The sequence below is a fragment of the Pinus tabuliformis genome, chromosome 8 (assembly GCF_031772625.1).
Source record: "Pinus tabuliformis cultivar Carrire ecotype Pingquan chromosome 8, CPIR1, whole genome shotgun sequence".
In the NCBI taxonomy this organism is placed as follows: domain Eukaryota; kingdom Viridiplantae; phylum Streptophyta; class Pinopsida; order Pinales; family Pinaceae; genus Pinus; species Pinus tabuliformis.
The window spans coordinates 1643791656-1643804375 of record NC_142294.1 but is presented as its reverse complement, the minus strand read 5'-3'; positions in this window follow the sequence as shown (position 1 = coordinate 1643804375).

Genomic DNA, 12720 nt, shown 5'->3' with positions numbered 1-12720 from the left:
TTTGTCTGTTTTTCCCCTGTATCTTGGAGAAGTATGCGCAACCAAACTGCGTCACATGTTGCTGCACACATAGCTTGATATTCTATGTCTACTGAGGATAATGCTACATTATGTTGCTTCTTGTTGCACTAAGAGATGACCCCAGATCCAATGCTAAAGGCGTAACATGTAATTGATCTTCTTTCATCTAAATTTCCCACCCCATCAGAGTCTATATAACCTGTCAAGCTAACATCAAATGAGTCAGAATACAAAATACGAAAGTCTGAAGTTCCTTGCAGATACCTCAGTACTCGTTTCGCTGCAAGCCAATGGTTCTCATGAGGTTGAGTGATGAACTGACTCAAAACACTTACTGCATAAGCTAGATCTGGTCTCGTTGTAGTCAAATAAATAAGACTACCAACCAATTATCTGTACAATGTCGCATATGCATATTTCGAACCATCATTCACTTGAAGTTTGTTGTTCTGTTGTAAAGGCACAAATGCAGTGTTGCACTCATCCATTTTAAATTTAGTCAACAAACTCTTAGAATACTTACCTTGGGACAAGAAAGTTTGGCTTGAATCTCTCCAAACTTCTAGACCCAAACAATAATGCATTTCTCCAAGGTCCTTCATCTCAAATTTATGTGATAACTGCTCCTTGATTTCTTCAATGAGGTTGTCTGCACTCCCTGTCATGATTAGATCATCTACATATAAAGAAATCAACACTATCTGCCCCTCATCATTAAACACAATATACAAATTAAGATCATTTTTGCTCCATTTATAACCATGCATGAGGAAAAATGAATCAATTTTGTCGTACCAAGATCTAGGAGCCTGTTTTAAACCATATAAAGCTTTCTTTAGTCTACAGACTAAATGCTCTTCTCCCTTCTTGACAAACCCCTCAGGCTGCACTAAGTATACTTCTTATTTTAAATCACCATTTAAGAAAGCAGATTTAACATCTAATTGATGTATTTTCCAATGATGCTTAGTGGCTAAAGCAATAATCATTCTAATAGTATTTAATTTTGCAACAAGGGCAAATTTTTCCTCAAAGTCAATACCTTCTTTCTGGGAATACCCCTTTGAAACCAACCTTGCTTTATACTTATCAATAGACCCATCTGCTTTAAATTTCAACTTAAATGACCATCTGCAACCTATGGGTTGTTTCCCATGATGAAGCTTTACTAGATCCCAAGTGTTATTCTTAATAATAGATTCATATTCCTCCTTCATTGCTTCCTTCCATTCACAACTCTTACTAGCTTCATGAAAATTAGAAGGTTCTGCAATGTTTAACATACCAGTCATGAGTGCACAATCCCTATACCGAGCTGGTAACTGTTTCGGCCTGCTAGATCTCCTAAGTGGTGGGGTGTCAACTATTATGCTCTGTTCTTCTCTTTGTGGACTGAACTCAATTTCCTCCTCTTTATCTTGATGTTGTTGTTGTTGTTGACGTTGATTGATCCCTGTTTCAACATCCTCATCTAAAAGTAAGGGTACATGCCATTCTTCATTATCTTGAACAGGATTTCCATCATCAACCTGTTCATGGAATACTACGTCTCTACTAACAAACACCTTGTGAGTAGAAGGATCAAACAATTTGTAAGCCTTATACTCACTGCAGTATCCAATGAAGGTACATTTAATGACCTTTGAATCTAACTTCTTCCTTTTTTCTTAGCGAACATGCACAAAAGCTATACAACCAAATAGTCTAAGGTGACTTACAATAGGCTTGAAGCCAAACAACACTTCAAAAGGAGTTTTATAATCAAGACTTTTAGTGGGACTCCTATTCTTCAAATATATTGCAGTGTTGACAGCTTCTGTCCAAAAACCATTCGTTAGATTCTTACCTTTCAACATACTGCGAGCACACTCTGCCAGTGTTCTGTTTTTCCTCTCAGCTACTCCATTCTGCTGAGGTGTTGTAAACTCTTTGTAGTATTTGATGAAATCCCCTTTCTTGAATTCTCCGCCTTGATCTGATCGAAGAAACCTGATGAACTTTCCTATCTGCTTTTCAATCATGTTCCTTAACTGCTTGAAATACTCAAAGGCATGACTCTTCAGTCTAAGAAAATACACCCATGTGAATCTTGTACAATCATCAACAAAGACTAGAAAATAGTAGGCCCCACCTAACGATCTTGTCTGCATAGGCCCACATATCAATGTGTACAAGTTCGAGTGTATCCCTCTGTTTCCTATCTTTAATAGTTGTAAATTCATCTCTATGTTGTTTACCGAATGCACATGCTTCACAATCAATATGCAACTTTTTCAAACCAGGAAGACCATTCACCATACCTTTGTTTCACAATGTGTCCAAGTCGCTGATGCCACAAGTTTTCAGCAGACTTATCCAATGACATCAATGCTTGCAGTGGTGTACTCTTCACATCCAGTTTGTAGATTCCTCCTATACGACCCCTGTAGCAATAGGCTTCATCTGGTCCAACAAGTTTTCAATGATACAATAAGATTTAAAGAATTCTACCTTGAGATCCTGATATGTAATCTTTGATACATAAATCATGTTCTTCTTAATACCAGGCACATACCACACATTAGATATGTTCCTGATGTTTCCATCAGGCAAAGTGACAAGGACATCTCCATGTCCCTTGATCTAGTACCCTCTATCATCTCCAAGGTATACTTTTACTCCAGTGTTGGATTCTCTAAAATTTCTGAACCATTGCTTTTTACCTGTTATATGTGAGGAGGCTCCAGAATCTATGAAACAAATATCTTATTCATCCTCCTCAGTGGCTAGTGCAGTCTCAGCCATAAATAATCTGACATCCTGGTTCTGATCTGCATCAGCCAGATGACCTGCATGTCTTCTCTACTTGTACCTCTCCCCATCTACCTTTTTCTTATGGCAAAATTTAGCAATATGGCCTATCTTACCACAATAAAAGCATTTAGGAGCAGAGTCATGTTTATGCGAGGTCATACCTTGTGGTGTCTTTTTTCATGATATGTTTCCTTTCCTATGATCAACCACTGCTTTCCCCTTCGGCTTGAACTTGGTCATTAATGCAAGATCTGGATTTTGAGGTTTGAGGGATAGCCTCCTTTCTTCTTCTTGTAGCAAGATCCCGGTAAGCTCTTCAAAGCTTGGAGGCTTTTCTCTTGCAGTCAATCTAGTTATAAACATATGATAATCATTTGTCATTCCATTCATGGTAATCATCACCAGATCATCATTCGCCATAGTCTGACCGATATCAGTTAGTTTATCTTTAACCTCCTTTATCTAGGATATGAATGAAGAAACAGACTTATTCTTCTCCATCTTGATGGAGAGAATATTCTTCCTGAGGTACAAAGTTCGATTGGTGTTCTTGATCTTGTACATTTCTTTGAGAATTGTCCATATGTTATTCGTTGTCTTGCACTCCCGAATGTGAGGGATGATGCAATCTTTATCTGATAACTTGAGGAGAACCTTTGCCTTTATCTCCCTTTTCTCCTAGTCTTGAATTGTTGTATTCGATCCACCAGTTGCAATAGTCGGCTTGACCTCATCACCGGTGGAAATGCCATAGGCATTCTATCTCTCAAGCAGAGTCTGGAGCTTAAACTTCCAATTAGTGTAATTGGAACCATCAAGCTTATTACTCTCATTGAGATAAGCTTCCATGATTTGATTATTCATTTTGAATGAATAAAAACTTCAATAAATTCAAACAAACCTCAGATATTAAAAAAACGCCCTGATCACTGCGAATTTATTTAAAAAAAAAAAGGTGCCCTCTTCTTATCAAATAGCAAGATCCACCATATTTTTTAATTAAAGAATTGGAAAACTTTAATAAAAAAACTTTAATTAATTATGAAAAAAACGCCAGATGAATGGCTATCTTGCAAGGGCCACGATTGGCGTTCACCACCACACCACTGTGATAATGTGTTACTTACCCTTTCCCACGCTACGACCTTTGTCTTATTTTAACACGCATTTTAAAAACAGATTCATGCCACGGAAAACTAATAATAATAATAATAATAATAAAAAAAAAAAAAAAAAAAAAAAAAAAAAAAAATAATAATAAAAAATTAATTAATTAATTAATTAAAAATAAATAAATAAAAAATTAGATCCAGGTTACTGCTGCTTCCGGCTTGCCCCTCAATCAAGCACGGCTGATCCACGCCAAATCAAAAATTCATGCCAAATCCGTAGATTTCATGCAATCTCAGGCTATGATACAGGTGGAATTGTTGTCTGTCCAGCACCTCGCAGCCTCTGCACACCTGCACTCCCGTCTTCCACCCTGGCAGCCTCCACAGATTTTCTCAGGTCGCGCAAGCTTGGACCTTGTTTCTGCTACGTAGATCTCACACAGCCCTCCTCACAGCCTCCTCCACTCAGACGGCAAAGCTCCAAAAGGAACACATAGTTTTTGTTCTTTGCCTTGCCTTCGAGCCTGACACCTTCCACTGCAATGATGATGACTGCTGCTCAAGTCTCAGGTGCATGAAATTTGGGTGATCTCAACCTCATCGCACCACCGAATCCTCCTCGGCGCACGCATACACGACAATGTTCTCACCGCCAGGCAACAAGACATCCTCAAATACGTAGCTGACCAAAAGAGACAAAAAAAATAAGTAGCTCTTTTTTTTTCCACGATCGGCGCCCTTATCTACAGGGGAGTCACGAAGGTCTTCGCAGTTATTCAGGATGGAGTCGCAATGAGTTTCTAAATTGAAGCCTGTGTGAAGTGCTACAGTGTGATCGTCGCATTTTTCCACCGAAACTACGCGACGATTTCGCCTCAGTGGCACCCTTCACTCAACATACAAGGTCGACAGCGTTGCACCTCTGGTACCATGTCAAGAGTAGCACAGGGAAGACATGAAATGACAAACCAACACAAGAGAAGCTCACAGGTGTAGATCACTAGGAGCTACCTCAAGAAAAACGCCACACAAGCTTCACATTAATCTTCAATATTAAATAGATACAATTTTTTAGGGACAACAAATCATATCCCAGAAGAATAGGAATTGAATAACTATAGAATGTAAAATTCACAACTACATAACAACAATAGCCTATTCTCCATTAATTCTAACAAAGTGGTGGTTAGCGGACTTCAATAATATATGCATAGGACAAATTTCAGCAAACCTTGTGACATATAATTTTAATTCTTGGACAAGTAGTGGTTAGAGGACTTCAATAGTATATGCATAGGAAAATTTTCAACTTTGATAGCACGAGTATTAGTTTTCATTTTTAATGATTAACAATATTTTATAAGATTTAGTAAACGAGAAAGTCATCACATTCTAAAAGAAGTGGTAGAAACAATCACAAATTGAAATTGCTCATTATTATAACAAAAGATTTTATCAAAACCAATAAGTATCTAAATTCAATTAATAATATAAAAAATAGTTTAAGTTATGTTTTTGGTTGAGCCTTGCTTTCTGGGAGAGATGGGGTTGTAACTCATCAAAAATATATATATTCAGGTTTATTTAATATTGTCTTCCCTCGCAGATGATTTTTCACAAATATCATTGTCTCAAATGCAAACATGTCTACCTAAGATTTGATTATAACAACCTACATGAGTTAACATTAAAGTTGGTTTTATCATGAGAAAGTTGGGATGGAATATGTTATTCCTCAAAAGTTGAGCTAGAGCTAACATTGATGAGAACATGGTGGTCCTTGGGTGCTTCCTTTGGTTGCATTTTTTATGCCATTGCTTCTCCTTATATATTTTTCTTTTCCAATGTTGGCTTGGCTTCTCCATATGTGTCCTCACTATTTATTTTTTTTTAACAACGTCGTCTACTTGTGTATTATAAAACTTGCGGTTCAAAAACTATTACAATAAGGGGAAGATTACAAGAGCTGATATTCAAAATTGGGTTCGCAGACCCATAGTTCTCGAAGCTCTTCTTAACTACACTTAATACTGAATTTAAACGGCTATAATGCCTTACAAAAGATCCTCCTATCCAATTATAACTACACTGCATGAGTTAGGGGGAGTGTTGGGTAACCGAGTCATCCTGGAGAGGTTCCCTCTTGCTCACTCTTGTTGAAGCTTCTCCTTGCTGGCTTTCAGTTAAGGTGCGGAGGTGATCTATTACTGCCTCCATGTGTATGCAGCGATCCTTAAGGTCTTCTATTTCTTTTTTCCTCTTCTCCAGCTTCTTTCTCTTCGAGTTTCTGTCCGCGTGAAAGTCCTCAGTGAGTTCTTTCACCTGCTTCTTCAGAGCATTGATCATAATGACATGTGCCTTGCACATATGACAGTCTCTATTGTTGAAAATGTTATCCATCGGGTTCCTTGGCTGCTGTTGGTTATCTTGCTGATTGTTCTGGTCGGCCATCTTGCTGGAAGCGGTGGTTGCTTTGTCGAATGCAGAGTAGTTAGGAGGCTTGCCGCTTGTGTAACCGGATTGCTTTAGTGAGGCAGAGTTGTGGTAAATGCCCTGTTGATGAGTGAGAGCAGTGCTGGGAGCACAAAGCCAACTGTTAGTATTGTAAAAAACACAAATAGAGGGAAGGTTGATTACCCAGCGCAGATGGAGGACTGATAAGTCCGCCCTCGTGGTGTTTGTCTGCACTCGATGCCTGGAGCCACCGTGAACAAAGGAAAACCAGCTATTGCCGTCCACTGAGAGGGTCTCAGAGTGTATTTGATCCCCGATGCTAGCCTTGCTACTGCGGAAAAGACCAACTTGGCTTTGCTTCCGATCCAGAAGGGCTCTCCTGCGCGCGCTGAGGTTGTGATGAGTTGTGAGGGCCTTAGTGTTCTTGCTGAGATTATAAAGGATGTAACGGGCGTTCTCCCACTCGTGAATGGAGGCGGAGTGACTGATCTTGTCTGTCCTCAAGTGGTCTGAGGTGTTCTGTGTCCGTCCTTGAAGTCTGTAACAGGCATGGGCGTGATCGTGCCTTCCTTTGATTCCGGGAGAGTGTCGAAGAGAAATGCTGATGATTTCTTTCATGTTCGGATCCTGAGGCCGATTCCCTGTCCTGTACCCTCCTTTTTGGCAGTCGAAAGGGATTTGTAGAGCAGAAGATCTCTTTTTCGCAGGCCTGTTGTCTCGAGCTAGATGCCTGAATTGACTAATGGTCAGTTGCATTGGGATTGAGATATATCTATGGGATATCATGATCATATATTTCCTCATTCTCCCTCACCTGGCCCGTGGGTCTTTTAGTGGCCTTGTTGGCCAGCTCGTCAGCTGTCTTATTATGTATTCTGAGGACGTGTTTGTAAGTCACGTTGTTCATGCCCCTGGCTTGTTCAATGATTCTATCTTTTGTTCTGTTCAGGGCACATTGGTTGAAGTTGTTCCCCTTGTTTAAGGCTGCTATTAGGATTGCTGAGTCTCCCATCACTAGAAGGTCGTGAATGCCCCTCTTCCGCGCTATGGAGATCCCCAAAAGGAGGCTATATGCTTCTGCTTTGTTGTTTGACAAGGTCCCCAAGCTCCATTCATATGTAACCATCGTTTTTCCTTGAGGGTCCTTTTTAAAACTCCCCCTGCTCCAGCTTTGCCTGGATTGTTTTTTGAGGCCCCGTCGAAATGTAGTGTGTGCCTCTTTTGTCTTTGGATCCAGTTGTTAACTTCCTCTTTTGACCCTCTGATCTTCCAATCGCTCTGTCCAGATCCATTGATTGTCTTGAATTTTGGATTTGGCTTGCAGTTGAATCTTTGGACCCATGCTTTCATCTGCTCAGTTGTGTAATCCGGGTCTGCTTGTTGAATCCCGTTGGCTTCAATAGTCTCTGCTATAAGCGCAGCAGTTTTGGCCAGGATATTTGAGATCCTAGGTTTTTTGTCTTTGAAGATGCTTGCGTTTCTGGCGAGCCATATCTGCCAGCAGAGGTTGGAGGGAATGCTGGACCAGAGTCTCTTGGCGAGGGTTGTGTTTTTGGTTGCAAAGGGAGAGAGTTTCCCCCAGCCTTTCTGAAGGAGAGAGACCTGGTTGGGTACCTCCCCTGTCTCTAGAGGGCTGGTTATGAGCTTCCAGCAAGTCGATGCTATTGGGCAGTGTATGAAGAGGTGATTAAGACTTTCTTCCTCTTTCCTGCACATAACACAAATGGAAGGCCCCTGAATCCCCTTTTTTCTCAAATTCTCTGCTGTTAGGAGCTTGCCATGGAGCAAGGTCCAATTAAAGAGTTTTATCTTCGGGATACTTTCGATTTTCCAAGCATTCTTGTGATATTGCCAGTTGTTTAATGCAGCTTGTTTTTGGAGCGCTTTGTAGCCTTCCCTAACCGAGTAGTTGCCTCCATTTGGATCCCATATGTAGCTGTCCTCTTTCCCTTTGCTTGTGGGAGCTGCTCCTGCTAATGAGAGTTTGAGATTGTTCCATTGCTCCTTTAGGCCATCGGGAAGATGCCTGATTTTCCAGCCTTTCCAGCTGTCATGGTCCCAATTTGAAATATCAAAGAGAGTTGTGAGATTTTTATCAGACATCCACTGCTGCAGCGGCCTCAGTTGGGGAAGCTTTTCCTTGGCTTCCTGACCCATTATTTTATCTTTCCATATACTGATTTGTTTCCCATTGCCTGGGGCTTTGGAGATATGAGCTTTGAGGAGGGGTAAAGATTTTTTGATCAGCCTCCAGACTGGGGTGCACTGTCTTTCTATGATTGTGTCGGAGAGAATATTGCTGTTGCTTCCACTTAGGTATTTTTCTTTCAAGACCTCTGCCCACCAGGAGTCCTTCTCATTTAGAATTCTCCATATTAGCTTGAATCCCATTGCCAAGTTTGCCAATCTGGGCACTTTAATTCCTAATCCGCCTTTTTCTATAGGAAGGATGACCTTTTCCCACTTTACAAGACTGAATTTCTTCGTTTCTTGCTTTCCTCCCTTCCATAGAAAGCTTCTAAGGATAAGCTCCATGTGTTTATGGATGCTTGAGGGGGCGAGCATTAAGGCGAATTGATAGATAGGGAGGGCTGATAAGATGGACTTGATAAGGATTGTTCTTCCCGCTAGATTGAGCCAGTGCATCCCCCAACTTTGAAGTTTGCCTCGAAGCTTCTCGATCAAATTGACCCATACTTCGTTTTTGATTGATTCTTTGGCCAGCGGGAGTCCTAGATACATGAAGTGGGACCAACTTGATTGGGCTGGGATTTCCAGAATCATAGCTATTCTTTGAGTTATATGTCTTGGAACATTCCAGGTATATATCTTGCATTTGTTGTTGTTTAGTTTTCCCCCCGATGCTTGTAGGAAGAGATCAAGGATGGCCTTGAATCTCCTTGCCATAAGGCTTGAAGCTCCACCTATTAGCAGAGTGTCGTCTGCAAATAGGGAGTGATTGATCCCTTTAGCTCCTCTGATTATGTCCACTCCAGTGATTTCCTTCAGCCTTCTCTTGTTTTCCAAATGCAAGCTTAAGGTCTCCGCCATTATAATGTAGAGGAAGGGGGATAGAGGGCAGCCTTGCCTCAATCCACGGGTGCTTATGAAGGCTCTGCAAGGCCTCCCATTGATGAGCGGAGCTGTCCAATTCTGAGAGACACATTCCCTGACCTTATTGATGAAATTCCTTGAAACCCCAAACTTAGCAAGCACAGTCTCCAGGAAGGCGTGGTTTACCCTGTCAAAGGCACTCGCCATGTCCAGCTTGATTATCATGCCTTTCTCATTTCTAGCTATACTGCTGTGAATTGCTTCTTGAATCATAATTACATTATCAGTTATGTGCCTCTTGGGAAGGAATCCACCTTGATTGTCAGAGATGATTGAAGGAAGAATTTGTTTCAGCCTATTAGCTAGGATTTTTGAGATAATTTTATATGACACATTGCAAAGTGAGATGGGTCTGAACCTATCGAAAGATTGGGGGCTTGGCTCCTTTGGGATGAGGGCTAGAAACGAAGATTTTACACTACTTCCCATTTTGCTTTTTAGGTGGAAGTTTCTCACCATTCTGAGGAAATCTTTTTTAATAATATCCCAATGAGTTTTGTAGAAACTTACAGTGAAGCCATCCGGGCCTGGAGCTTTGTCCAGGGGCATGCTGTTGATGGACCACTCAACCTCTTCTATGGTGATTTCTTTATCCAGATTGCTGTTTTGAGCTTCAGTAACCTTCCTTTCTATAATGTTGTTGAAGTCTGGGTTTTCTTTGTACTGAGGATCGGCTGAGAGCAGAGATTGGAAATGATTTGTTGCAGCCTCCTTGATTTCCTCTCTTTCTGTTAACTCTTTCTCATTGAACCTTATCTTACCTATATTATTTCCGGCTCTCCTTAACTTGAGGCAGCTGTGAAAGAATGAGGTATTTTTGTCCCCCGAGTTGATCCAGAGGCATCTAGACTTTTGCCTGAGTTCTTCCTCTTCTTTTCGATGCTGGTTGTATAAAGCTTTGTGCATCTGCGCTTCTACCTTTTGATCTTCTTCTGTTTCTTGAACTGTCTCCTTTTCTTGATTCCATTTCTCCAAGTTTCTTTGCAACTCGATTTTTGTCCTCCTTTCCTCATTTGCGTGGTTTTTTGCCCAATTTTTTATGGCGATCCTTAGGTGTTTGATCTTTGATTCCCAGACATAATGTGGTGAGCCTGTTATCTCTATCCTCCATGTCTCTTTGATCAGAGTTTTGAAGTCCTCGACGGCGTCCCAGACCTTGTTATATTTGAATGGGAGCGGGCCCAGGTTCTCCTCTTTTTCCAAGTGCAGCGCTACAGGTTTATGATCAGAAGTGAAGCCCTGTAGGATTGAACTGTGGACCCTTTGAAAGTTGATTGCTGCACTCTCCTGGACAAGAATTCGGTCAAGTCTCTCTTTGATATTGTTCCTGCCTATCCTTTTGTTTGACCATGTGTAGCGGCCATTTTGAGGAGGGATGTCTATGAATTTGTGAGCTTGTATGATGTCCTCCAATTTGTCTCTGAATGGGTCTATGAAGTACTTCCCTCCGAGTTTTTCTTCTGCGTTCCTGATTAGATTCATATCTCCTCCGAGAAAGATCTTCCTCCCTTGTAAGGCCTCGATGTCTGCTTTCAATGATTCCCAACAAGTGGCTTTGTCCCTAAAGTGGGGTGGTGCATACACATTGTAGATTGTGTATTCCTCCCTCAGATCTAGACTTTGCATGTCGATTCTAATCCACCATCTGTTTGGATTGTTGTTTATGAGATTCCATTTGCTTTTCTTCCATAATACACCTATGCCTCCTGATGCTCCTATTGCACTCACGGCTATTCCTGCATACCTTCTATACTTTGAAATGTTGTTTTGAAATTCTTGTTCACTGATTTTGGTCTCCTGGAGTAGGAGGAAGTCTAGTTGTTCTGAATTCATGAGGTCACGGACTGCGTTTAATTTAAGGGAGGAGCCCATCCCCCTACAGTTCCAAGAGACCAAAATCATCATTTACCTATTTTGTTGTGAGGCCCGCTTTTCTCCTTCGTTTTCTCGCCGCTTCCCTTGTTCTTGTCAAGATATGTGTCTATTGGTTGCTGTGTTCCTGTTGTCATCTCTTTTGCCGCATTCTCATCTCTTATTTCCTTGTTCGATTTCCTTCCAACTTTCCTTGGTGGATCCGTGGCTGCAATATTTTCCTTTGTTTTGTTCCTTGTTAAGATCCTTTCCACTGTGCGAGGGGGGGAAGCCTGGAGGGGGGAGGAGGGGGGGGTTCTGTTGCCCTTGGGGGATGGAGGGGGGGAGGAGGGGGGGGTTCTGTTGCCCTTGGGGGATGGAGGGGGGATGAGGGTTCTTCTGAGGCTAGGGTTTCGAAAGGGTTGGAGGGTGAGGGAATGGAATGATCCATGCTTGATGGGACAGCGGAGATGGGAGGGGTTTCAGAGTGGGGCACCTCTGGTTCGGGGGGGGGGGGTTTGACTTCTTTTTTTTTTTAACTACTTCCCATGTTTCCTCTGGGGGTTCGGAACTGGCATTAACTTCTGTTCTAGCTTTAGGGCACCTATTAGCAAAGTGACCATATTCGTGACATACCTTGCATTTGAAGGGAAGTTGCTCGTAATCCACCTGCTGAATATGTGTCCACTGATCAACTCTGAGCTTGACGGCCTCTGGTAAGCCTTTGCCCAAATCCACTTCCACGCAGATCCTCGCACAGGCGTGCATATTCTCTTTTGGCTCCGCTCTGTCCACATATTTCCCTATTCCGTTTCCAATTGCTCTAACTGATTCATCGGCCCAGCAGTGAAGCGGCAGATGCGGAAGGCGAACCCAAACCGGGACTGCATTGGGGACATCCATTTCTGGGTCGAAGTCCGGGGTCCATCGGTTGAGGTAAAGGCCTCTGGTGTCCATGAAGTATGGTCCATTCCTGAAGATTAGGTTACGGTCCTCCACAGTTTCGAAGAGGAAGGTGAAGAAGCCTCTTCCACAGAATCTTATCGCAATTTTCCCCTGGACCATAGCATTCCAATTTCTTTCCACCCATCGCTGGACAGTTCGGGAGGACGGCCATAACCCCGTGAACTGCCCTACTAGCCCACGTTCTGCCAAGGCAACAGCGGATCTCCTTGGGAGGGTTGGGGGGAGAGGGATCTCCGGTATTTCATCAAGTTTCTTGATAAATTTTGAAGCTGTGGGTCGGATCCGTTCTGGATTGTTCTCTGGGATAAGTGATGCAAAAGATTTCTCCAAGTCGGCCTGTCCTGTATCAGGGGAGTCCATCATGCCAGGGGCGCTTCACAGGGGAAGGAAAAAAGAAGAGGCAAGAGGC